Source organism: Ricinus communis, chromosome 1, assembly GCF_019578655.1.
Source record: "Ricinus communis isolate WT05 ecotype wild-type chromosome 1, ASM1957865v1, whole genome shotgun sequence".
NCBI lineage: Eukaryota > Viridiplantae > Streptophyta > Magnoliopsida > Malpighiales > Euphorbiaceae > Ricinus > Ricinus communis.
The window spans coordinates 15,477,237-15,501,310 of record NC_063256.1 but is presented as its reverse complement, the minus strand read 5'-3'; the positions used below and the strand labels follow the sequence as shown (position 1 = coordinate 15,501,310).

General features: G+C 36.8%; 2 non-coding genes across 2 annotated transcripts; both read left to right on the top strand.

The window, feature by feature from the left end:
• Nucleotides 1-1,935: 1,935 nt before the first annotated feature.
• On the top strand, nt 1,936-2,041 carry LOC125369070. Its single transcript, XR_007214563.1, has one exon. It is a non-coding gene; the product is annotated as a small nucleolar RNA R71 (small nucleolar RNA).
• Nucleotides 2,042-13,084: 11,043 nt separating this feature from the next.
• Nucleotides 13,085-13,190, top strand: LOC112536942. The gene has a single exon (XR_003080858.1). It is a non-coding gene; the product is annotated as a small nucleolar RNA R71 (small nucleolar RNA).
• The last annotated feature ends 10,884 nt before the right edge of the window (nt 13,191-24,074 follow it).

The window sequence follows — 24,074 nt, the reverse complement described above, 5'->3', positions numbered from 1 at the left end:
TTCTTGTACTTCCTTAGAACTTCCAACAGCATGGCTTGTTCTTCAGGAGTTAGATCATGCTATGATTCTTGGTAGCGTTTCTCTTCATCCGGAAAGGCATAAACCAAGTGGCTCGGTAACTCCTTGATTCTAAAACTGGTGGGTCCTCGAATGAAGTCTTTACTTTCCGCACCCCAGACCTGTCAAGAAAAAGATAGGGATCAGTTGACAAGCTCGGCTCAGAAGCCAATAAAACAGCGAGTTGCTCCAACACTTGCTCGTTGGACAACTCCTCCTCATCCTCAGCTAATGCTACTTGCAAAGGGTCAGAACATAAAATTTCTTGTAAATGGGACTCAACCACATCATCAATAACATCAATAGAACATACAGTATTATCATAGTCCAGTGACTGTCTCATGGAAGTGGCCAGGTCAAAGGTAATGGTCTCATCATTAACTCTAAGCTTAAGCTTTCCATCGCTTACATCGATAACAGCCCTCGATGTAGCTAGGAAAGGCCTACCCAGGATAAGAGGCGGTGCTATCACCCTCCATATCCATTACCATAAAATCTCAGGGAAAGATAAATTTATCTACCTTTACAAGTACATCTTCAACAATACCTCTAGGAATTTTAACAGTCCTATCTGCTAATTGAACACTCATCCTAGTAGGCTTTGGCTCATGCAACCCTAATTTGGCAAATAAACTAGTGGGCATTAAGTTAATACTGGCTCCTAAATCAGCCCAATGCACCACTAATTGATAAATCATCAATCATACAAGGGATAGTAAAACTCCCTGGATCTCGTCGCTTGGTGGCGGTTTGTTCAGAGAATAGTGAACACTCCTCATTAAGCACCACGACCAAGATCCTCCAACTTCCTCTTGTTGCTCAAAATCTCCTTTAAGAACTTGGCGTATTTTATCCGTGAAATTGCCTCAACAAAAGGTAAGTTAATTTTCGACGCTTAAATAAGTCAAGAAACTTACTGTATTGCTTGTCCACCATATCCTGACCTTGCGGGATATAGTACTAGAAACGATGCTCACATGCGAGTCTTTGCCCCGCCTTCTTTCTTTCTCTCATTCTCTACCATCTCAAGTCCGGTCCTTCCTTAGGCTCGACTGCACGATTGTATTATCCTTATCGTGCGAAGAACCGGTCAAATTCTTACGAGCGTAAGGTGATAGCTTTGCAATGCTCCCTCGGGTTTGACTCTGTAGTGCTAGGGAGCGATCCTGAAGGTCTCTCTGAAAGCATCTTAGAAATTTGGCCAATTTGAGTCTCCAAGTTCTGAATCGAGGCCTGCTGATTCCTAAGTGCACTATCAGTCTGCTGGAATCTTGTTTCTGTAGATGTCACAAACTTCATCATGAGCTCCTCTAAATTTGACTTCTTTTCTTGGGGAGGAGGAGCTTGTGCGAGCCCGGTGGTTATTCTTTGTGGGCATTGATGAAGTCTTTGGAAACTGGCGGACCCTGGGCATTATTGTTCCTCCAACTGAAATTGGGGTGATTGCGCCATCCAGGGTTGTATGTATTGCTGTAGGGGTTATTCTGCTGTCTTGGGGCATTCCCCATATAATCAACCTGTTCAACATCAGAAGATATAGTAGAATTAGATGGAAAACTAATAGAAGATGAAGCAACATACCTCCATGATCTGATTCGCCTTTATGTCGGGCCACCAAAACTTCGTAGCCAACGTTCATTGCGAGCGGCATCTGGAGTTGGTCGATCTTCTTGGCTAGAAGCTCCACTTGAGCTGCCAAGGCTGCTGTAGAGTCCACTTGGTTGACCACTCCTTGTCTTCCTGGTCGGCTCTAGAGGATTGCCATTGATAGTTGTTCATGGCCATTTCCTCTATCAAGTTCGAGCTTGCTCGGGCATCTTATCGCCTCATTCTGAGGTTCAACCCATTGTAGAAGGTCCGAACTGCATTCACACTGGCAATCCGTGATGTGGGCGGCATCTCAAAAGATCTTTAAATCTCTCCCATGCATCGTACATGCTTTCATCATCAAACCGCACAAAGAAGATATGTCATTTCTAAGTTTAGCAGTTTTAGCGGGAGGAAAATACTTATATAAAAATTTTCGCCTTCCGGGTAGTGATAAATACATTGTGGAAGAGATTGCAACCATCTCTTTGCTTTGTCCCTCAAGGAAAATGGAAACAATCTCGGTAGAATGGCATCATGATTATTCCATTTATTTTGAATGTGTCACAAATCTCCAAAAGTTGGAGATATGTGCATTGGGATCCTCATTGGGCAATCCTCCAAACTGCACGCTTTGTTGGATCATCCGGATAACATTGGCCTTTATCTCAAAATTGTTGGCCATGAGGTCCGACTATACTAGTTTTCGTCCCATCCAAAGATGGTCGAGCAAACTCGTACATCGTCCTCGATCCTCATCGGCGTGGGGTCATGGTTTTCCATCGTGTCTAGTCTATCCACAGGTATCTCAACCTCAATCTCCTCCTCTTCTAATTGCAACCTCTTCCTTAAGAGTCCGAGGGATCGTTCGGATCGGATAGAGGCTCTATAAGATTCGAGTTTGAGCTCCGCAGTCATAAACTACCCAAACCGAAAGTCCACACAACCACCGATCAACAAAAATAATATAATAATAAAATTAAAGAATAAATGAATAAAACAAATAATGACTAAATTAACACAAAACAATTCACTCTAGTTCAATTCGGTTCCCGGCAATCGCGCCAAAAACTTGATGGGTTCTTTATGCGGCCTGCAAGGCGGTGAACCCACCGTGCGACCTAGCACTAGTGAGTATCAAGGTCGTATCCACGGAGATCGGGTGAACCTAGAGTTACTACCGCTATGTTATCTAGTCCGAAATAGGGTGTGAAAGTTCTAACATACCATTTAATGGTTATGAGTGCAATTAAGTAAATGAAGGACAACAATGGACAATTAAAAGACAATTGTAAAGAGAGAAATAAATCCAAAAGGGAGCCTAAGTGATGGAATTCTAAAGATGAATTTTATGGATTGCCGATCTTGCTTACCCGTGCCTAAATCCCTGAATTGAATCCCGGTTCCTTTCTCGAGCTTCTAGGATTTCTAAACTGCACTAACCTAATGGAATCTCTTCCTATCGGATTACTACAAATTAGCATTAAGTATGATTTAAGAGTTGTTAGTTCTTAATCCGTGAGTAAATCAACCTCATCTCTAAGTGTTAACTACCGGTCCTTACTATTCAAAATCCAGTTGTAACAAGCATTTCTCAATGTCAAGAAACAACCTAATAAACAATTAATCCAACGTCTCAAATTAACCGCATCAAACTTTTATTCTTTGAATAGCAAGAAGATTACAAGAATGACAATTATAAAAAACTAACAATTAAGCATAATCCATCAACAAAGGTGAACCCTAATGGATTCAAAAGATCTAAATTTGCTCATGTTCATAGTCAAAGCAATTAAAGAACAAAATAAGGAAAAACAAATTAAAGGTATGTACACCCTTCTCTTTCCGAATGAGAAACCCTAAATTGCAAATTCAAAATCTCAAACCCTAGTTGCCTCTTGAATGCTCCCAAAGTTTGTCTTGATCTTCGATTCGATGTTGGAATAAGTGGAATCCCCCCTTCAATTGATGAAAATTGATCTCTTCAAGTCTACAATTGAGGTATAGGAAATATTTGATCAAGTGTGTGTCTTGGAATTGAGTCCAAAAATCGTCTTCTTCAATTAGAATTCAAAATCGCCTATATAGTTGATTCGTACCTTTGAGTCCAGTGTCTTTGAATCTGTCAAATCTGTTGTGTTGAGCCACCACAGGCCGTGCCCAAGGCGGTGCTAGAGGCCGTGGTGGCTACGGAAGGCGTGCTGAAATGGCACAATTGGGGATAGCCTCTTGATAATTCAGCACGGCCGGAGTCCAGGTCGTGCTCAACCCTCGGGGTGCTTGTTCTCGCCCAATTTGATGGATTTTGCTCCGTAATCCCACGTATTTCCCTCGATTACTGATGGTGTCCTTCGAAAATGACCTGAAACGAAAAGGGAAACAAAAGACATGTGATTCTAGCATAAAACGGGATAATCATGCATAAAAATGTGAACAATCGGGCATGAAAACATGTGTAGTATGATGCTTATCAGACTTCTTTTGGACCTAATGCACACAAACAGACACATAGGGTGAGTGTTTGGACCAATTCACATCCAAATATACATAAAATCAATCTTAAAAACCCCATTTAGATGTATGTATTTTACGCACATCAAATATCCCCACACTTAGCTCATTGCTTGTCCTCAAACAATCAAAAGTAAAATAAGGAAAATAAACCACTAAGGAACAACACTTGAACTGACAAACAAGCTAGCGAGCTCCTGCACATATCCTTAACAAGCGCAATTCAAACAAAAAGAAATGAAGCAATCAATTCAAGTATCACAATCAAGATGCCAATAATTCACAAAACACTGTCTCAATAAAATTATTCAGAACCAACTCCTCACCAGATTCACTCTAAATCACTCAAAGTGTTTAAAGGGTAGTGTTTAATCGCTCAATGCATCAACTACTGCCTTACTTACTATATGCTTGCTCTTAAATCCTACTCCTACCACTTATGGAGAGTCAACAATCATGTCAAGAGGTCTTTATAAAGGTTGTAATGAGGATTAGGTAGGGGTAGGTAAATTTGGTTAGAGTTGAACCTATGGTGTTCTGCAATGAAATACATAACCTGCACACAAGCCACAATGATCACAAGGGGTAAATAATGGACAGTAGTCCAAGGTGGGAAATAGGAATCAAGTCAAAATATAAACTCTGAGAAGCAATTAAACAATTAGCTTACTTACTTTCTTTCTTTTCATCACCCTTCCCTCTTATTCTTCTTATTATATTTTTTTCTTCTTCTTTTTTTTTCTTTTTTTTTCTTTTCATCTTTTTTTTTTGCTTTTTCATGAGGGAAGAACATGTTATTTTGGATTGAAGTAAGCTACTACAAGATTCCAACGCTATTCCCAAGACAAATATTCCCAATAAAAACAACTCATGTGCAGAATCATAACCCAAAGCAGAATAAAACTAAGTGGCAATGAAATATGATAAAAAATGGTGAAAGAGGGGGGTTATCTACAGAATCAATAAACGAATGAAGGCTATTTAGCTAGAATGAAAAACTTAAGTGCCTCTATCATACCAAAGTATCAAACTCTCCTTGTGGCCCTCATAAGCATTATCGAGCAAGTTCTAAAAGTAAAGACAGTGATTGGCACTCTCAACAAGAAATAAATACAAGCATATAAAGTGTATGCTTACAATTTAGGCTCAATTTCTCACAAATATGCTTTTGAGTGGGATCCAAATAAAAATCATCAAAACGGAATTAGATAAACCAAAGCAACTTAGTACAAAACTCAAACTAATTATCTTACATTCTTCCGCAAGACTCAACACTATCGGTTTTACCCGATCACATGGACATAAATAGGATTTCCAAAAGCAAGTCAATAGTAAAAGCATCGAAACAAAGTGAAATTTTTTTAAAATTTTTACAAAAAATTGCACAAAGAATAAACAAAGAACTGAGATGGGATAATTGAAATGCGATATCTACATTAGAAAAGGATCTGAATTTCATATACAAAAAAATAAAACATGAAAGCAAGTGTATAATAATATCACCACCCCACACTTAAAGGACACACTATCCTCAGTATACAAAATATAAGAAATGCAAAGGAAAAAGAAATAATACTGCCCTGACTATAGCTTCGGGGTGAAAAGAGGTGCATCATCAGGTATATCAGGGCGCTGGCTGGTCTATGGTGGAGGAGTGGCTGCTCTCTGAGGGTCGGAAGTAGTGTCATATGCAGGAGCAAAAAACAACTGTAAAACCTAATCACCTAAGTTCACTTAATTCAAACAAAAATTAATACCCAAAATAGAAAGAAAAAAAATGAAAACTAAAGAATTAAAATGAAAATAAAAGAAACAAGCTTCTTTAAAGTCATAAGCTGGACTTTATTCTTTTCTTTGAATCAGAAATAGAGCGCCCAATTCACACGCTCCTCCATATCCAGTGACCCTCCAAGGTAATTGTAACACCCCCATCACATGTTAACCAATAAACATTAGCCAGGAAGCATACAAGCGTCGTAGAATATATACTACAGGTAGATAGGTCAATATGTAGGTTGTTAAGAATCCAGACACAAGGTTATTAACATATAAACATATGATTATACTTAAACATCATTTAACAAGTATTACAAACATCTTCTTATGCCTTATAAGGCATACTTCCATATATATCACATAACTGCATACAAAAATGCATCAGGAGGAGACTTCACAAAACTGGCCCAACTTGACAGAACTGCTAAAAGCTAGACTTCGCATATAACCAACGGATGCACTACTATTTACAAACCTGAAAAGAAAAATTTTGGAGAGGGGTGAGCCTCCAGCTCAGTAAATAAATAATCAATATAATCTATATCACATGCACTTAATACAATTTCCACCCAATCACATAACTTTCCATGATATTCATAGTTTAGGTATAAAGTCATACCATTCTACTCAATTCATTACAACCATCATAGAAGAAATACAATTCAACAATTATGGTTAGTTCTCACGGCTTGTGGATCCCCTTTAATGTGCTGCTCCGCCTCATCCTCACATATCACACACGTGGTACTCGCCTCATCTCACATTATACACTTTTATAGCCTCTCTAGGCTTTAGCCTCCCAAGGCTTTATATATATATCTTTTTTTTCATAGGGGAATCCACCATTCACATGCACATATGCACTTAACATCACAATTCAATCATTTCACTTATATCATATTTCAGCAATAACAATTGTTCCACTCAACACCAATCATTTCCATCTCAGTCATTCAAACATAAACAATATTAAGCAAACGCAACCATTTGTGGAACATTTGATTAAATATATGAACATAGCAAATATTAACTATTTACTTACTCAAAATATACTTATTCCTTTAGCATATAAGAACCTCCTTTCTCCACAACTTCCTTTCCAGGCCTTTGAGTACCTGTCAACACATTCATCAATTCACATTTCATGCATATTACAAATATTCATGTAAATGCGAGTTCTAATGCATTACAAGATCATCCCCTCTCTAATTCATAGGTCTAACTCTTCCTCTAAGACTCTCAATTACTGTTTTAATATCCTATAAACATTTTCCATCTAGTTAAATACCAATTTAACTCAAATTAACATCAATAAATTGCATAAAACTAATCTCCAACATTTCTGTTTTCTAGACAGAATTTAGTACCAAGGTATATTTATTGCTGGGAAAAATTGGCTTAATACAAAAATCTCATATTAAATAGACATATCCATTTATGCGTCTAGTTTCATCTCCAAGAAGAATTACTCAATTCTGACTTCTATAGATTTAATTATTTTCAAATTACTGAGCAAGGGTCATACAGCTAGTTGTACCCGAGCAGCAATCTGTTTGCTCAATTTAAGCAACCAAAACGGCAAAAATAGCAAAATCAAAAAACTACAAAGTTATAGAGAACTCTTTAAAATTTCCATAGACACCAATTAAGCTTAATTTGGACTTATATAACCCATGTTATGCCTAAAATACAGAACATCAAGGTTGCTGGAATTTTGACAGTTTTCTATCTTAACATACTTAAACTTAAATCAAGCTTAATCTTTATGCAATCATTCAATACTCTACTAATTCATGATAATCAGACCTTTAATTAATTAATGAGAGCATCAAATGAAGTTTTTCCAATTTGTAATCAAGAACCCTAATGACAAATTAATAACACTCAAGTAACAACTTACCAATTTCAGCTTTTGGGTTGCTAATATGCTTAAATCCTTTAGCTTTAGCTTGGCTCCTTCAATAGTTGGAAAAATCCTATCTTAATCTTAAGTTTTTCTAGGTATTCCACTCCTCTCTCTTATTCCAAATTTTGTGTTTTTGGCCATGTACGAATTTTAGAGAAATGAAGAGGTAAAATGAGCTTACTCATGGTTCCAATTTCCAATATTCCTCTCTTAATGTCACCACCTACTAAACTATTTTTATCACCCTAAATTAATTCTTACTAACCATATATAGGTACTAACTTTTAATTGTATCTTTTAAGTCCAATCTATTTATCCAACCTTCAACTATTGGTTCAATTAAGTCTTAAGGCTTAATACACATAGCCCAAGTACTTAATCAACTTATCTAAATTAATAATCTAATATCATGCTTCTTATTCTCTACTTATAATTAATATATATATGTTCTCATAAAATAAAAATATCATTGATATACCATAATATGCGCAATGATTAAATGTAAATGCACATAACATGGATGATGAGAAAATGCAGGCGTTACAGTAATGCTTCAACCTCTGCCCATTAACCTTGAAATTTCCCTTTTCCGGATGATGCACTTCAACCGCACCATAAGGGAAGATTTGCGTCACTATAAATGGCCCCGATCAACGACTCTTCAGCTTCCCTAGAAATAAACGGAGACGAGAGTTAAATAACAACACACTATCTCCTTCGTTAAATTTCTTCAAATTTTTCAATCGCTTGTCATGCCATTGTTTGGTCTTCACCTTGTAGATTGTTGAATTTTCATCGGCTTGTTGACGCCACTCCTCTAGCTCATTTATTTGCCACTGCCTTTGTCTACCTGTGCTATCCAAATCAAAGTTAAATGATTTAAGTGCCCATAACGCTTTATGTTCTAGCTCCACAGGTAAATGACAACCTTTTCTATACACAAGCCTAAAGGGAGTGAACCCTGTAGAAGTCCTATAGGCAGTTCTAAATGCCCATAAAGCATCATCTAACTTAGTCCAATCTTTCCTACTGGCTCCTACAGTCTTCTCTAAAATGCACTTAAGCCCCCTATTAGTAACCTCTACTTGCCCACTCGTTTGTGGGTGATAAGTCGTGGAGAATCGTTGAGATACTCCATATTTTTTAAGCACTTTCTCAAGTTGAGAATTACAGAAATGGGTTCCCCTATCACTAATTAATGCTCGAGGTGTTCCAAACCTAGAGAATATTCTCTTAAGGAACCTCACAACTACCCTAGCATCATTAGTAGGCAAGGCTTGTGCCTCAGGCCATTTAGAAAAATATTCAACAGCACCATTATATACTTGCATCCATACAAAGAAGGAAAAGGACCCATAAAATCAATGCCCCAAACATTAAAAATTTCTAACACTTGTATACTATGTTGGGGCATTTCATCTCGAGTAGAAATATTACCTGACAGTTGGCATGCATCACAAACCTGGACATATGCTCATGCATCTTGGAAGATAGTCGGCCAATAAAAACCAGCATCCATAACCTTCCTGGCCGTATGGTTTGCTGCTTGGTGTCCACCAACCAGTCCCTCATGACAATGCTTGAGAATTTGAATGATCTCCTCCCCATATACACACCTCATGATAATTTGATCTGCACAAATTCTAAACAAGAAGGGGTCGTCCCAAATGTAATACTTCAAGTCAGCAAAGAATTTCTTCTTTTGTTGGCCCGTCATACCCTTTGGGAGTACCCTTGCAGCCAAATAATTTGCATAATCAGAAAACCAAGGAATAGCATTTGCCACCTGCATTGAGCATAGGTGCTCATCCGTAAAGAAGACATCGATCTCTTTCTCATTAAGCTCCTCCAAGTGCGGGTTCTCTAATCGAGAAAGATGGTCTGCTGCAAGATTTTCAGCTCCTCGTTTGTCCTTAATTTCCAAGTCAAATTCCTGTAACAGAAGAACCCAACGAATCAATCTTGGCTTAGAATCATGCTTTGAAGATAAATACCTTAAAGCAGAATGATCCGTGTAAACAATTATCTTTGACAGCACAAGGTAGGAACAAAATTTGTCAAAAGCGAACACGACAGCTAGGAGCTCCTTCTCTGTGGTTGTATAGTGTTCTTGGGCATCCGTAAGCGTCTTGCTAGCATAGTAAATAGGCTGGAATTTCTTCTTCACGGCCTAAAAACAGGCTCAATTGCAAAATCACTAGCATCGCATATAAGCTCGAAGAGCTCCCAATCAGGGAGAAACTATGATGGGAGCCGTGGTTAGTTTTTCCTTTAATAACTCAAAAGCTCTTAAACAATCATCATCAAATTCAAAAGGTATATCTTTTACTAGCAATTGAGTTAAAGGCCTAGCAATCTTAGAAAAGTCCTTAATGAACCTTCTATACCCTGCATGCCCTAAGAAACTTCTAACAGCCCTAACCGAAGTAGGGGGAGGTAGTTTACTTATAACTTCCATTTTAGCTCTCTCTACTTCCAATCCTGCATGTGACACTTTATGTCCTAAGACTATACCCTCTTGGACCATAAAATGACATTTTTCCTAATTCAACACAAGGTTAGCTTCAATACACTGAGCTAACATCCTTTCTAAATTTTGCAAATAATAGGAGGAAGAGTTATCGAATACAGAGAAGTCATCCATGAAGACTTCCATCGACTCCTCTATCATGTCATGAAAAATGGCCATCATACACCGCTGAAAGGTCGCTGGCGCATTACACAAGCCAAACGACATCCTCCTATAGGCAAAAGTGCCATAAGGACAAGTGAATGTCGTCTTCTCTTGGTCTTCTGGTGCTATGGGAATCTGAAAATAACCAGAAAAACCATCAAGGAAACAATAATACTTATGGCCTGAAAGCCTCTCAAGCATTTGATCGATAAAAGGAAGGGGAAAGTGGTCCTTTCAGGTTGCGTCATTCAAGCGTCGATAGTCTATGCAAACCCGAAAGCCCGTTACCATTCGTGTAGGGATCAGCTCCTCCTTTTCGTTTTTCACCACCGTCATGCCCCTTTCTTGGGAACCACCTACACAGGACTCACCCAAGCACTGTCAGAAATAAGGTAAATTAAACCTGCATCAAGAAGTTTAATTATCTTCTTTTTAACCACCTCTTTCATATAAGGGTGCAACCGCCTTTATCGTTGCACCACCGGTTTGAACTCGTCCTCCATCAAAATCTTATGAAGGCAGTAACTCGGGTTTATTCCTAGTATGTCAGCCGTCTTATACGCAAATGCCTTTGCGTACCTTCTCAAAATACACAGCACCATCTCTCTCTCCTCAGGTGTGAGATGAGCGGAAATAATAACCGGTAAGTGCTTTGCTTCATCTAGGTAGGCATACATTAAGTGTGTTGGCAACTCTTTCAACTCAAGAACGGGCAGCTCCTCCAAAGAAGGCTTCAGCTTCTTTACTCCTGACCTGTCAAGATCAACAAAACCATTAGTCTTTTCATTATCAACATCAGCAACTAATAAGTGCTCTAGCTGCTCCAACACTTGTTCATTGGATAAATTATCCTCATTTTCTTGCATTGCCACTTGTAAAGGATCATCAATCATTATTTCCTGCAATTGAGATTCCATAATATCATTGATAAAATCAATCGAACAGACAGTACCATCATGCTCATATGGGTATCTCAAGGATTTAGTCAAATAAAATGTAATGCTTTCATCATCTACCCTAAGTTCTAGCTTTCCGCTACTAATATCTATCAAAGCTTTAGATGTAGCTAAAAATGGTATACCTAGGATCAATGGGACATCACTCTCACCATTCATATCCATGACAACAAAATCCATAGGAAATATAAATTTGTTAATTTTAACTAGCACATCCTCTATAATCCCTTTCGGGTACTTAACAGTTCTGTCTGCTAGTTGTATACTCATCCTGGTAGGAGTTAGCTTAGAAATGCTTAGTCCTAACTCCTCAAATAATGAACTAGGCATCAAATTGATGCTAGCTCCCAAATCAGCTAATGCTAGCAATTTCAATTTATCCCCAATCAAACAAGGTATAGTAAACTCCCTGGATCGCGTCGTTTGACTGGAATCTTGCTCTGAAACATTGCTGAGCATTCTGCATTCAAGGTCACCAATCCCAAATCCTCTAACTTCCTCTTGTTGCTTAGAATTTCTTTTAAAAACTTCGCATACTTTGGCATCTGCGAAATAGCTTCAACAAAAGGCAAGTTAATCCGCAATTGTTTAAAAAGATCTAAAAATTTACCAAATTGTTGATCAACTTTATCCTACTTGAGTTTTACAGGATATGGAATGGGAGGTTGGTATGGCCTCGAGGGGATCTTCTTCAAATCCTCCTTCTCTTCAACTGCTCCCTTTTCTTTCTCCTCAGGCTTGTCTTTCTTTTTCGACTCATCCACCTGCACATCAGAATCATCATTAGTGAAAGGCTTAGATGGACTAGGAAGTTCCTTACCCGATCTCAAAGTAATTGCTTTGGCATGCTCCCTTGGATTAGACTCTGTGTTACTTGGAAACGTGCCTAGCTGCCTCTCAGCCATCATCCTAGACAACTGCCCAATTTGAGTTTCTAAGTTCTGAATTGACGTTCGTTGATTCTGAATGGCAGTGTCTGTTTGTTGAAATCTATTCTTTAAAGTTGCAATGAACTTCGTCATCAACTCTTCCAAGTTAGGTTTCTTCTCTTGACTACCTTCTGGTTTATGGGGAACAGAATGCATAGGTTGCTACAGATGCAACCTCTGATATCCTGGTGGACCTTGGTTATTGGAATTCCTCCATCCAAAATTAGGATGATTCCTCCACTCTGGGTTGTATGTATTGCTGTAGGGATCATTCTACTGCCTACCTGCATAATCAACATGCTCAACATTAGAAACATTAGTAGGCATAGAAGATGCAAACATACCTCCTGCATTACAATTGGCACTGTAATGCGGTCCACCACAAAATTCACATCCGGGCTGAACTGCTTGGATCGGCATCTAAAGTTGTTCTATCTTTTTGGAAAGTAGCTCTACTTGTGCCGCCAAGGTTGCTGTAGGATTTGCCTCAGCCCGATATACAACGGGCTTTGGACCTCTAGCCCGTGGAGTTTGCCACTGATAAGTGTTGGTGGCCATCTCTTCTATCAAATCCTGGGCTTGCTCAGGTGTTTTGCTATTGATAGCTCCCCCTGCAGCTGCATCTACCATTTGTCTAGTGGTTGTATTCATGCCACTATAGAATGTCTGCACTTACATCCAGAGAGGAAGACCATGGTGTGGGCAACACCTTAACAACTCCTTAAAGCGCTCCCAGGCTTCGTACATCGATTCTCCTTCACCCTGCACAAAAGAAGATATGTTATTTCGCATTTGAGCAGTCTTAGCAAGAGGAAAATACTTATTCAAAAACTTTTCAGCTAAAGAAGTCCAGGTAGTGATTGTTTTCGGTGGCAAGGACTGCAGCCATCTTTTCGCTCTATCCCTCAAGGAAAAAGGAAACAGCCTCAACCGTATCGCATCATCAGTTGTTCTATTAATCTTAAAGGTATCACATATTTCCAAAAAGTTAGCGATATGCTCGTTCGAATCTTCGCTCGCCAATCCTCCAAATTGCACCGTATTCTGGATCATCTGGATTACATTCGGCTTTATTTCAAAATTATTGGCCGCCACGAGAGGCCTCACTATCCCAATTTGTGTCCCTGCTAGAGAGGGCCTAGCAAACTCGTACATGGTCCTTTCATCATTACCTTCATTTACATTGTGGTTCTCCATCTCATTAGTTTCACAAACAGGAATCTCTACTTCAATCTCCTCCTCTACTGCCTGCATACGCCTCCTTAGCAATCTAAGAGAGCGCTCGGATTCAGATAAAGGCTCTGTAAGATTAGGATTAGAGCTCCTGGTCATAAACTACCTGAGCACAATAAAGAAAAACAACACCAACAAATAGGATAAGAACAAAACTGTACACAAAAAACAAATAATGAACAAAAAGAGAAATGACTAGACTAACAAATATTAAAATTTCAATTTAGTTCACAGAAAACTGTTCCCCGGCAACGGCGCTAAGAACTTGATATGTGCTAAGTCAAGCAAGACTATGACCTGAGGCAGTGTACCTATCAGTGGAGTATAGCTAACGGCGAGTACCAAGTGTCGTATTCCCCAAAGAACGTGTGAACCTAAATCTACTCAATCTTCTCTGTTATCTAATCACAGAAAATAAATGGTGTTAATGAATAATTCCTAAATTAACTAATAGCTACTCTAATTGTTGTCGAACTACGTATACTAGGGAATGATTAATTCAAGTAAAGGAATAATCCTTTGGGAATTCTTGTCTCTAAGGAATGAAAACTAAGGGTGGAATTGATTGATTGAATCCAATTTCCCTGGAAAAATCTCTACACAATTAATGCCTTTCTCAAGGACACTAACATCTTAACTTAGATTAATTAGGTTGAAATCTCTTCCTAACTCTAATTACCCAAATTAGCATTATGTACCATTTAACACTATTGAGAGTTGTTAATTCTCAATCCGGTAGAACGAACACCCTATCTCTAGGCGAATTCAATTCTAGGTTGCAAAGGACAATCCAAACTTAAATGTCTTTCTCAAAATCATTCAAATTTCAAAAATCATTCAACAAGATATGAAGAATAAATCAATAAATACTTCCATTGCAAACCAATATTGACAATCAATACATTCAATTCAAAATTGAAGTACAAAAATCCCTAGATAAAGAACCCCAATGGGTTAATAAGTTTAGCTAATCATGTTCATAATCACAACCAATAAGAATTCAATTACAAAAAAAATAAGTAAAGGTAGAGGAACCCGAATACACCCTTGGATAAGAGTGAATAGCTCCAATTCCTCGTGCCTAATTTTGGATCAATTCTTATTCCTCTTACTCGTATTGAAACCAATCGACAATCCTCGCCAATCTTTGATTTTCGAAGAGAATCCAAGTGAAACCTAGATCCAAGTATCCTTTTCTCTTAGTTTCAACTCAGAAAACCCTTAGACAGAGAAAAAGATGAGTTTTTGGACGTCCTAACCCTAGCTGCCCCCTTTTTTTTTCTCTTTTCTTTCTTTTTAAATGAATTTGACCAGCTGCCATGAACATGGCCGTGTTGATTCCCGTGTTCCCAACACGTTCTGGTGTTGATGCCCGTGTTACTCTCTGTGATCGTGCTCCCTAAAAACCTTTTTTCCTTTGATGTTTATTGCATCCAACACGACCGTGTTAGTGGCTGTGTTGGGAACACGGCCAGTGTTGAATCCAACACGGCCGTGTTAACCTTCCTTATGGGCATACTTAGCTTGTTTCGATAGCTTTGACGTCCAATTATGCTCCAATTCTTCCCTTTATCATACTTTGACTTCTTTTAGACCTAATGCACACAAACAGACATATAGGGTAAGTGTTGGGACCAATTCATATCCAAATATACATAAAATCAATCTTAAAAACCCCATTTAGATGTATGTATTTTACGCACATTAGACAACACTCATAGATGATAATAAGTGGAACGAGATGGATGGGAATGCTATTGCAAACCTTCATCTGGCACTTGCAGATAGGATCTTGTCCAATATAGAAGAAAAGAAAATGGCAAAGGAGATTTGAGACCACCTCACTAGACTGTACGAAGCCAAGTCATTACACAACAAAATTTTCCTTAAGAGGAAACTTTACACCTTAAGAATGTCAGAATCTACTTCAGTGACAGAACACCTTAATGTCTTGAATACTCTATTTTCTCAACTCATATCTTTGGGCTATAAAATAGAATCACAAGAACGTACAAAACTTCTACTCCAAAGTCTACCTGATTCGTATGATCAACTCATCATCAGTTTGACAAATAATATTGTTATCGAAATTCTAGTCTTTGATGATATAGCAGCCGCTATTCTTAAAGAAGAAAATTGGTGAAGGAATAAGGAAGACAAGCAGGCAGGTTCACAACAGGTGGAAGCCTTGATGGTGATGAGAGGGAGATCAACAGAACGTGGTCCAAATGGGAGTCATAATCATGGTATATCAAAATCAAAAAGTAAGAAGAATTATAAATGCTACCATTATGGTAAGAAAGGTCACCTGAAGAAGGATTGTTTGAGTCTGAAGAATTCCAATCCTCAAAGGAATGTGGCATGCACTTCGGATGATGGAAATGTATTGTGCTGTGAAGCAGCAATATCAACTGAGAGCAGGATGAGATTTACTGATGTATGGCTTCTTGAATCAGGAGCAACTTATCACATGACCTCTCAAAGAGAATGGTTCCATCATTATGAACCTATCTTAGGAGGATCTGTGTATAATTGTGAAGATAATGCCTTAAAAATCATAGGCATTAGAACCATAAGGTTGAAGATGCACGACGGTGCAGTCCGCATTATTCAAGGAGTGCGACATGTGGAAGGTCTGAAGAAGAATTTGTTATCTCTAGGACAGCTGGATGATCTTAATTGCATCATCAAAGTTTAGAAAGGAATCATGAAGATTAGCCGAGGAGCGCTTGTAATTATGAAAGGAGAAAAAATTACTGCTAATTTGTATATATTTTTAGGAGAGACTGTGCATAAAGCAGAAGCATCTGTTGTTTCAAGTAGTTCGAGCGAGAGATCTGCAATGGTGTGGCATCAGAAGCTTAGACATATGTCTGAACAAGGCATGAAGGTTCTTGCTGGGAAAAATCTACTTCCTGGTCTCACAAAGGTGTCATTACCCTTTTGTGAGCATTGTATAACAAGCAAGCAGCATCGACTACAGTTCAATACATCCAATTCTAGAAGCAAGGATGTTCTAGAATTAGTTCACTCTGATGTATGGCAAGCACAAGTTTCATCACTAGGAGGAGCTAAGTACTTTGTGTCCTTCATCGATGATTACTCCAAGAGATGTTGGGTGTATCCTATCAAGAGTAAGGGAGATGTATTTGCAGTTTTTAAAACTTACAAAGCGCGGGTTGAACTTGATTCAGGCAATAAGATCAAATGTTTGAGGACAGATAATGGAGGAGAATACACAGGTAATAAATTTGATAGCTTTTGTAAGCAAGAAGGCATCAAGAGGCAGTTCACTACGGCATACACTCCTCAACAAAATGGAGTGGCAGAGCGGATGAACAGAACTCTATTAGAAAGAACTAGAGCAATGTTGGGAGTTGCAGGCTTGAATAAGGCATTTTGGGCTGAGGCAGTTAACACCGCCTGTTATGTGATTAACCGGTCTCCATCTACAGCAATTGATCAAAAGACACTGATGGAGATGTGGACTGGGAAGCCAGTTGATTATTCAAACCTCCGTATATTTGGAAGTATTGTGTATGTGATGTATAATACCCAAGAAGCTATAAAGCTGGATCCAAAATCCAGGAAGTGTTTGTTCTTGGGATATGCTGATGGTGTGAAGGGGTATCGCCTGTGGGATCCCACTGCCCACAAGGTTATAATCAGCAGGGATGTAATCTTCTTAGAAGATAAATTGAAGGGAGAAGATGATAGCACTTCAAAAGAAAATTCAAAGACTACAACTATACAGGTGGAAAGAAAGTCTATAGAAGAAGATTCTTCTGAAGCAACACCAGAGCACGAAGAGGAAGAACCAGTCGAGTTTGAAGAGCTAGCCGAGTCTGAAGAGTCAGAACTTGGAAAGGGAAAACGTATAAAATTTACACCAACCTGGCAGAAAGATTATGATATAGGCAGCAATGTCATATACTGTCTTCTAACTGAGGAAGGGGAGCCATCAACTCTTCAAGAAGCAATGAGCAGTTCAGATGCATCTTAGTGGATGGCAGCAATGCAAGAAGAGATGGAAGCTCTGCATAAGAACAAGACTTGGGAGCTTGTGCCACTACCACAAAGAAGAAAGGCCATTGGCAACAAATGGGTCTTTAAGATCAAAAGAAATAGTGATGATCAAGTGGAGCGGTTTCATGCAAGAATGGTGGTGAAAGGATATGCTCAGAAGGAGGGGATTGACTTCAATGAAATATTTTCTCCTGTGGTTCGATTAACAACTGTTCGAGTAGTCTTGGCGATGTGTGCTACATTTGACTTACATCTAGAGCAGCTAGATGTGAAAACAAATTTTCTTCATGGAGATCTTGAAGAAGAAATTTATATGCTCCAGCCATAAGGTTTTGAAGAAAAAGGAAAGCAGAACTTGGTTTGTAGGTTGAACAAATCTCTATACGGTTTAAAGCAAACACCGAGGTGTTGGTATAAGAGATTTGATTCCTTCATCATGAGCATTGGATACAACAAACTTAATGCAGACCCTTGTGCATATTTCAAGAGGTTTGGTAAAAGTGATTTTATTATCTTACTGTTGTATGTAGATGACATGTTGGTAACAGGCCCCAACAAAGATCATATTGAAGAACTAAAGGCACAGTTGGCTAGAGAATTTGAAATGAAGGACTTGGGACCAGTAAATAAGATTCTAAGGATGCAAATTCACCGAGACAGAAACAATAGGAAGATTTGGCTTTCTCAGAAAAATTATTTGAAGAAGGTCTTGCGACGCTTCAATATGCAAGATTGTAAGTCAATTTCTACCCCACTTCCTGTTAATTTCAAATTATCCTCCAGTATGAGTCCTAGCAGTGAAGAAGGAAGGATGGAAATGTCTCGAGTACTGTATGTATCAGTAGTGGGGAGTTTAATGTTTGCGATGATTTGTACACGACCAGACATTGCACATGCAGTGGGAGTAGTAAGTCAGTACATGGCGAATCCTGGCAGAGAGCATTGGAATGCTGTAAAGAGGATCCTAAGATATGTTAGGGGAACCTCAGATGTTGCATTGTGTTATGGAGGATCAGACTTTATTATCAGAGGATATGTTGACTCAGATTATGCAGGTGATCTTGATAAAAGCAAATCTACTACAGGGTATGTGTTCACACGAGTGGTATCAAAACTGCAGTCAGTTGTAGCGACATCAACAACAGAAGCAGAATATGTAGCAGCTACACAAGCTAGTAAGGAAGCAGTATGGTTGAAAATGATGATGGAAGAACTCGGGCACGAACAAGAGCATATTCCTCTGTTCTGTGATAGTCAGAGTGCCTTGCATCTCGCAAGGAATCCAGCTTTTCATTCAAAGTCAAAGCACATACTAGTCCAGTATCACTTTGTTCGTGAAAAAGTGGAAGAGGGCACTATGGATATGCAGAAAATTCATATTAAAGACAACCTAGCATATTTTTTGACGAATGCAGTTAACACTGATAAATTTATTTGGTGTCAATCCTCTAGTGGCCTGATAAAAGCATAAGCAGCATGGAAAGGTAAGGAAGAAATAACAGTGTGAACATCTGATTGATCCTCAATCAAATCTTCAAGTGGGAGATTGTTGATATTTAGGGATTTGTATCTCTCCCACATTGCTAAATTATTAATTTTGAGGAGTATTTCTCCCACATTGCTAAGTTAACAATCTTGAAGTACCTTCCAAACCTATATAATAGAGGCCTCACTTTGTTATTCATTTATCCAAAAATTAAGAGAAAAATATTATAGAGTTAAGCAATTATTTTCTCCTATTATAAAGAGAGAATTTTAATGTTTTCTCCTTTATAAATAGAGAGATTGTAACTCCTATTATTTTCTTATAGTGAAATTCTTCTATCCTTGCTCGTGGTTTTTACCCTAATTTGTTTAGGAGTTTTCCACGTAAATTCGTGTGTTCTATTGTGTATTTTATTTTTTCTTTATCTTTATTTTCTCAAATTATTAGCTGTGATTTTGCTCTATCAGGTTCATATTTTTCAACAATAATTATAATATATTTTTAGTTTGTAAGAGTATTATTATACATGAAACTGAATAAATATAGTTTAAGAATTAATTAATATATACTGAAAGCTCAATTTATATAATTATGTAATAAAATATTATCTTGAAATTATTTTGAATCAGTAGAAGAATTAATATTGTTACTAATGATTGTGAGAATGAGGAGTGGAGGCAATAGTTGATAATGGAAGTTATGAGAAAGAGAAGTTACATTGGTTTATTAAGACATTCCTGTTTGACACTGACACTGACACTGACACTGACACTGGAAGTAATAGAGAATGATTGGTCGCACATCAATACTTTTATCTTTTGTTGGTAAAGTTATTTTATAACTATGAAAAATGTCTTAATTATGTCAAATAAAAACAATTAATTCTAATTTATCAACTAACTTATATAACTATGAAAAATGCTTAATTATGTCCAATAAAAATAATTAATTCTCTATATAAGTTAGTTGATAAATTTTTTTTTTTTTTTTTGCCAAGCAGTGTTATAGAAAAATACACTAACTTAAGGTCGACAATAACAATGTTGTTGACTATGTTTTTGGCTCTTATTTATCCATATGAGCTTTTCTTTTTTTACCTTTTTTTAATGTGATGTTGGCAAAAGTTGTCCTAATATATGTAATTAAATTTAATTAAAATCTAATATTTTTAGTTATATTTAGAAATTATAATATATACTTAAATTTATGTAAATTTTAAAAATTTATAAAAAAGCATACTTGAGGAAATATCTTCTTCATTAGTCTATATAGAGAATTAATTTTTCTATTTAGCACATTTAAGTAAAAAGCCCAAAAATCTCATATGTAAAGTGGTAGTGCAAAAGTTTTGTTTTTTTTGTTATACTTACATTAAAGAATTCTCTAATTTTTAAACTCTCAAACTTACCTAAATATCTAATATATATATATATATATATATATATATATATATATCCTATAAAACTGGGGACTAAAATGCATATTTTTCCCCAAATTATTAAACCCTTATACTCTCCTCCCTCTCACACTCACCATCTCCCTCCTCTCCCCGCTGTCCCACTTCTTTCACCCCTCCCTCACCATCATTTCTGCGCCAAAACACCAAGCCCTCTTCCTTCTTAACCGGTGGTCTCGTCGGCAACAGCGTGAGGGTGAGCAGCTCACTGGAAAATCGACTTGTTGAAGGAGAAGAGGCTACCATCATCATTTGTAGTTGGTTAAATTAAGGTTATTTATTATTATTTAGTTGGTTAAATTACTGAATTGAATTATGAATTTTTCAGTGTGTTTATAGGCTATTAAAATGCTAGAAATAATATTGTAGTATTATCAATTTGTTGTGGAAAACTTTATGCGTACCAACAATTTTTGAAGTGGGTTGGGAAAATAAATTTTTCTAGTCTGAGATTATTATAACAATTGCTTGGAAACTGTTGAGGCTGATAATTTTATTTGGTTGTGAATTGGACTATGTGGGCATAAAATGAAGTCTGGAAGCCTAAGTGAATTTTGGAAATTATATAGAAGTAATTCTTTTGCAGGTTCTAGACCTGTTTTGTGGGAAGAATTAGTCTGATATTAGAAAAAATGCTACCGGATTTTCAGTAGGTGTTGTATGCGAAAAGAAGCCGAAAAATAAAATGGGAGGGGAAGAGAAATAAGTGGTTTTGGGTACTACAATCATTATTATTATTATTATTATTTATTTTATTTATTTTATTTATGTAGATGCATACTATATATATATATATATATATATATATTGATGTGTTTATGTATTCTATTTTATTATTATCATAATTATTTTAAAGTAGAGTTTATATAATTTATTTGCAAGTAAGATATAGTGAAAATTATAAAAATATATTTATAAAGTTGGGTATCTCAAATAAATTTTTTTAAACATAAAGTCTTTGTATTATATAATGCATACTAAAATCATAAGTTAATTATGGAGTCATGAAAAATAAAATAATGTCTCATTTAATTGTGTATAAAAAAATGAAAATAATTAGAATAAAAGAGAGATAATCTACGGGTGTTACATTTGTTTCTAGAATAAAAGTTTTATAATTTAATTTTCATTTCAAATTCTTTCTAGAAAAGCTTAAGTCAAGATGGAATGGATCTTTCAAAGTAGTAACGGTATTATTTTATTATTCGGTGGAATTATGCAACAATAAAATATAAGAACAATTCAAAGTGAATAAACATCATTTAAAACTGCTTTATAAAGGAATGATTTATGGCCATGAAGTGGAGTGGATGGATGCACTACCAATTTGCGCTCAGTTCAGCAATGTATAGTTATAGACAATAAACTTAGCGTTTGTATATTTTAATTTTTAGTACTTTTATTATTTATATTAAGTAATTAAAAATTATTTTTATTTTTATTATTAGGAACTTGTAAAAGATTCAAGCATCCTAGTTTTAAAATCTCAAAGTGCAAATGGTTTTTCATAGCATTGCTTAATATTGTGCTTTAATTGTTAGTTGAGCATCACATGAATATTTATTTATGATAATATATGTTATATAATTATTAATTATATAGCATATAATCATAGAGATTTATTTCGAACTAGAATATGTATTTCTTTATAGGATTAGAATAAGCAATTAAGAGAGAATTAGGGATTCTAATAAGTAAAGGCTAGGTTTAACCGTCTCCTAATCAAATTAAGATTGAAGAAAACTCTATATATAGGCATACCCTTCCTATTGAGAGCACTATTCAAGAAATTTTCTCATTCCTTAGCTCTTAAGAAATCATGAATTCTAGGCAAACAAGTGCAAAGCAAGAGGTAAGTTCTTCTTCTCCACCTCATCCTAGACCTCAACTCATACCATCTAGCTTAAGAAAAGCCTTTAGGAAATCAAAAAAAAAAAAGAGGAGGAGATCACCTACACCATTCACACCACCGTCCATACTTTCAAAATCAAGAAAAGCTTCAAGAAAAATGAAAAGAGTTAGAAGGAATCACCTTCACCATTCCCTCCGCCATTATTCTCTAAGCATCGATGCTCAAGGAGGAGGCTTAGCATGGAACAAGCCTTTAGGCCTAAAGAACTTATTGCTTTTTATGCATACCGTAGAGCCTACCTTGGACCTCTAGAAAGACTTCTCAATCTAGAGAAAATTATGGAGATTGAGCGTTCAAAAAGGAGACATTAAGAGATGTATCTCATTGATGCAGTTTCTTCAAAGGACAAAGAAATTTTATATGAAATGGTGAGAGTGATAATGAAAGTGAGGAGGAGATAACTATCTATCCAAGAATGGGTTATAGGTGTCCAAAGAAGTATGAAATACATCATACCTGAACCAATCACACCTAAAGAGGTCATGGATGCCTAAGGAAGAATGGTATACCACCAAATGCTAAGAAGAGAAGACGACGCCCGAGGAAATATAATAACTAAGTTGAAATTTAGTTTCCTCTTTAGTTTGCTTGTTCTTAGTTAGGAAATTAGCCAAATTTTGTTTAGTTATCTTAGTTAGCCTTAAATTTATTATTTTTGTTTAAGTTATTAATAAAAATTTCAAAGTCTTTTTTTTATTTATTTAAATATTTTTAATATTAAAATAATTAATAAGCATTTAATCTCCCCTAAATTGTATAAAACTTACTTTGGAAACATTTAAAATCTCCTTAAAAAATAATTTATGAGACGAGCCATGTTGCGCATCGCAAAAATTACATTGGCCCGCAGCTTCGTCACTATAGCAACACATGGTTCCGTAAGAGGATTAACACATGTGCAAACAGGCTTGCAAGGAGCACAAATAACTTATTTTGTTAGGACTAATATTTATCTCCGAGGTTATAGTTTTTTCTCCTTTTCTTTTGAAATTTTTTCTATTTGATTTAAGATTATCTTTCGTCTAGCAGAAAGATCTTTCATTTTTTTTTCTTCAGTGAAAAATTTGTCCAAACTGTAGATCGTGTTGAGGTGGACATTTTCTGAATCGCCTGAAGGAGGACAGCAAGCAATAGGGGCGCGGATCACTCGATGCGACACCACCAACATGAGCGCAAAGCAACCCACGAGGCAACGAAGGACCAGGCGACGCCAACCATGCTGGCGTAGGGCAGCAATAAAGGTGTGCTTTCCAAGGTCTTCATTTGCTTCTTCAATGTTACCCACTCTAGCACTATATTTATCTAAAGAAAGGCTCTTAAGGATTTTGTTGTTGATATTCACTAGCTCATAGTGTTTTCTAAACTTTCTCATGTTGTTGATGATGGTGAGAAGTCTATTTGTCATATCGGTGACGAACTTATTAAGTTTCATCTTGAACATCTCCTATTCAGTGACGTACATTTGGATCTTTCTTGATTTTACTTGTTTCGTGCCTTCATGATAGTTCTCCAAGGTATTCCAAATTTGATGAGTCGTAGTGCAATGTTGCACTCTCCCGACTCTT